Source organism: Capsicum annuum, unplaced genomic scaffold (assembly GCF_002878395.1).
Source record: "Capsicum annuum cultivar UCD-10X-F1 unplaced genomic scaffold, UCD10Xv1.1 ctg52802, whole genome shotgun sequence".
NCBI lineage: Eukaryota > Viridiplantae > Streptophyta > Magnoliopsida > Solanales > Solanaceae > Capsicum > Capsicum annuum.
This window is the reverse complement of record NW_025860864.1, coordinates 7,292-11,741: the sequence shown is the minus strand read 5'-3', so window position 1 is coordinate 11,741 and position 4,450 is coordinate 7,292. Positions and strand designations below refer to the sequence as shown.

General features: G+C 37.2%; 1 pseudogene; it reads left to right on the top strand.

Moving 5' to 3' along the window:
- The first annotated feature begins 2,487 nt into the window (after window positions 1-2,487).
- LOC124892980 lies at window positions 2,488-4,146 on the top strand (annotated as a pseudogene).
- The last annotated feature ends 304 nt before the right edge of the window (window positions 4,147-4,450 follow it).

The following is a 4,450-nucleotide window of genomic DNA, read 5'->3' as shown; positions in this document are numbered from 1 at the left end:
CTGCACATTTACTATTCCCAAATATCCCGGCCACCGTTTTATAGTTTCGAACGTGCTCGATTATATCCGAAACCTAGCCGTTTTTGGAAATCTTGATATCCTTGGAAAGCTTATTCAATAACCTTCGTATGGAACCATCGACGGGCAAATTCCGGTATAAATAAAAAAAAAATTAATTCCATATAAATAATACCAATACACGTACTTGAATACGGGGTGCTACAACAAGTTCGTTCAGTACATCACGAAACAACAAAGGGACAAACAAAAACTTCAACCAAGGAACATCGTGTTTATGAAATATAAAGCAATACAGAATAATACATACATTCAATATCTCGTACTTGCTAGATTTTTGTCTAATTGAATAGTTCTCCTCATAGTTTCAGTAGTGAGCTACATTGTATGAGGTGTTCCATTATAAAGTATTTGATAAACTGATTTTTATTGATGTTCTTCTATTTCAATTGCCGGGGGTCTATCGAAAACAACCTCGCTACTTCTTCGGGGGTAGCGGTATGGACTGTGTACATTTTACCCTCCCCAGATACACTGGGTTTCTTGTTGTTGTTGTTCTATTTCAATTGGTCAGCTTCTAAACATCTTGGATTATCACTCTCATACCACAACATTCTTCCTTTGCTGTTACCATTTTAACTATCTTATCGTACGACTTGAAGCGTGTGTTTCCATGCAAACCTTTTTTCTTCTAAAAGTGTTTAGCATGCTGGACTATGTAAGGAGTGATTGTCCTGACCAATGCATTGAGCATCCTATGAATTCTATCGATGGAAACCTTTAGACATCTTCATTCTTATCTGCATGAATGCTGGTTTGCATCTGATGAGCTTAGGTTTTCGAGAAGATTGTTTCAACAGAATAATATATATGCCCCAATGTCTTAACTCAAGGTTTGAGTTCGAAGGACCAAGCATCCGCAAGACGAGCTACCAAAAAAAATGACATGAGCTGACAAGTAGGATTGAACTGAAGTAGAAATTTTGAACTTTCTCATTGGAGTCACATGTGAAGTAGTTTTCTTTCCTCTTAGCAATAAAAAAGAAGAACCAGTAAGTACTTTGCACTTATGATTTTCCCTGTATCAATAACACTACTTTCTTGAAGTGGATAATCTGGACGCGAAGAGGTATACATCTCTCTACCAAATATTCATTTTGATGAATAGGCAGTATGGAATATGGACACGCTTAAATGTCGAGTGAAAGAAGTTATTTCATCAAATAGTTTCTCCAATCTTTCCTTTCGAACCAAGCACTTTTAGATACAAAATCTTCGACTCATCTTATAATTTATTATATGAAAAGTTTTACTTGATGGTAAGATATGCTTGGAGAATATTCTTCTAATCTGATGATAGACGGTTATTTTTCCGTTGCAGGTTAATTTGATAGCTAAACTAAGCCATCCATATCTTTTATAGTACAAAGATGCTTGGGTGGACAGGGTATCCTATCATCCAGTTTTGTGGTTGCTTCGATCAGAAAGTGCAAAACATAGCCTTTAATAGTTGCGATTATTGCTGCATAAGCTGCACCAGAGAAAAAGCTCGACTTTCTTTTTCTTTCAGGGGAGCTGTATATGCATCGTTGCCGATTATTGCAAAGATGAAAATATGTGAGTGATTATCCCTGATTTTGCTAACATTTTAAATGTGTACCTATAAGGAAAGATAAGAATAAAGAACAAAAGGAGCCACTAAACGAGGGAAGGGAAAACAATTGTTAAGTAAAATTCTTCATCATTGTCACCGGCTATATTTTATCGTAAAATATGGCTAACCTGTGTTTGTAGAGCACAACCTTTTGCCAAGATCGTGGCTGTTTTCACCCTGTGATGTAAGCACATCCAGGTATCTGGAGAGTGAAAGACCTCAGATTTCATAAATACTCCCTCGTACCAAGAACGATAGAAGGGGTAATGAGGTTGAAAATAAAGAAATGAATGGGATGATCATAGAACTTCTTTTGTGGTGTAATCTGAGGACGGTGAAGATTTTTTTCCCCGTGTTTAGGGCGGAGGTCATGAGGAAGTCTAGAGGAGCACTTTTCGCAGAAGAGGTAGTTAAATGCGATCTCAATACTTATGAAGCTTCTCTGTGCCTTCGCGGTAGCTTAAAAAATTGCGTGTTTTAATGATGTTTTTTTCCTGCTATTATAGAAACTCTGCAAATGGCTGGCTCATCTATTGTTAGCTTTGGAGCATCTCCATTCCAACCGCGTTCATCATAGAGACCTCAAGGTAAAAACTTGCTGTAATCGGTGAAATAGAAAAGCCTTCTTAGCATGAAACGTTTTTAACGCGAACTATTTTAAATTCAGTTATGTAACATATTCATCACAAAGGACAACGACATCAGGTTAGGTAAGAATGCCCGAACAATTGCTTGATTGGGTCGTCTTTGCTTCTTTACTATCCAACAAATTCACTTGATTGTCACTGGTGATTTTGGATAAGGAAAATTGCATGATGCAGAAGGTCTTGCATCCTTGGTATGAATTTCTATTGCGGAAAAATGAACCTCTTACTGACATGTAAGTTTCAACCATTTATTGTCACCTAACAATCGATTCAGCATATCTATTTAGCAGGAGAGAAATCCCTTCTCTCCCCAAGACCGAGAAAACCTAAAATTTGCTTTTATTTTCGGTCATAGGTATCAAAATGTTGTGGTGGTCATCTTCCTTTTTATCAAAAAAAATATGTGGTATTCATCATATTACAAAGTTCCTGTCCCCATAGCACCTAGCTTAATGCATTTGAGAAAAAGGCATCGAGTTGTACAGCTAATCCTTAATTTTTGAACAAATTTCATGTAATAGGTATCTGGCACACCAAACGACATGTGCCCTGAGCTCCTTGCCGGCATACCCTATGGCTATAAATCTGATATATGATCGCTTGGTAAGAAATAAGAATGTTGATGAAGCAATGTATTTGAGCTCTTTACATCATGTCCCTAATACTAACACTTTAATGTGATTCTAGGATACTGTATGTTTGACATTGCTGCACATCGACCCCTGTCTAAAGATTCTGTAAGTTGATTTTTCAGCTATCTGAACTTCGTAAACAATACCTCGAAAAGTTATACTTGTTACGCAAAAAAAAAAAAACAGAAGTTCTTTATCCTGATATCTTCTATATGATATAGTGACAATGTAAATCCCGGACAAAACTAGACTTATCAATAAAATAAACCGGGGTTTGTTCTCACCACTTCCGATTATATACTCCTCCACCTTGTAATTATCTTTCTTCTCAGCATGCCTCAAGTATAACAAATCAGTCAGTTGACAAAACGGATTTAATTCTTGCAGGAAACAGATAATAAAAATCATGCTAAGGAAAACTCCAGAACACCGACCTACAGTAAGTGCGAGCTACATATGTTCAGATGTTAATTTTTCCGTTTCAATCTGTTAGGTCTTATTTTCCATTTTAGTCCGTTTAAAAGCGAATGTTTCTTTCCTTTTACAACAACTCCTTAATTCTAACTTTCTATGTGGCATATTTAAAGATGACAAACTTAAATTACATTTTGATACATTTTGCATACCTTTGTTTTAAGACCACAAGATTAAAGTCTTCTTTTCTTTCTTAAACTTCGTGCCAAATCAAAACCACAAAAACAAAATGAACCGGAGGGAGTATTAAATTGAGATTCATCTTGATATATTTTTTTACCTCTACTTATAGGCTGCCGAGCTGTTGAGTCATCAACATTTGCAACCATACCTCCTCTTGTGTCACAACCCATCATCTGCGTTTCTTCCTGTGAAGTCCCCGAGCAGAATGAAAGAGAAAACACGACCATCACCTCGAAAATCTATCAGTCCGAGAGGTAGCAGAGACAGACAGTTGAAGCTAAAAGAGAAGAGAACTGTCCTTTACTTTGACGAAAGTGATAAAATTCAGCCAAGAAACTTATCTGACAATTATAACAAGTTCCGAGCCAAACTTGACACTAAGAGAGTAGATCCAACAAGCTACTCGGTTAGGATCTCTTAAGATAGTGAGGATTCTAAAAGTGGGGAGATGAGTGAGGCAGCTGTTTGCAATGGATATGATCAACAGGAGACTATCTCACAAACAGAAACTATGATCACTCCAAGCTCGTCAAGTTCAAGGGCAAAAATATGGTCCAAGGAACAAGAGCATGTTTCTCCAGAGCATGTTAGTCGATTTGACGAGGGTGATACGAAGAATAACAAGACAAAAGAGCTTGAGGTGTGGAGCAGTCCACTGGACCATGAGGAAGCAGATATATTGGAATGTATCTCCGCAAAATCTAGCAGAATGACATTGTCTGATGGAAGATTCAACGATAAAACACGATCCTTCGATGAAGAAAGCACTTTATCTCATTCACAGTCTGCAAAACCAGATCCAGAGGCAGCACCAATATGTTGTGTTGCTGAAACTAAAAATG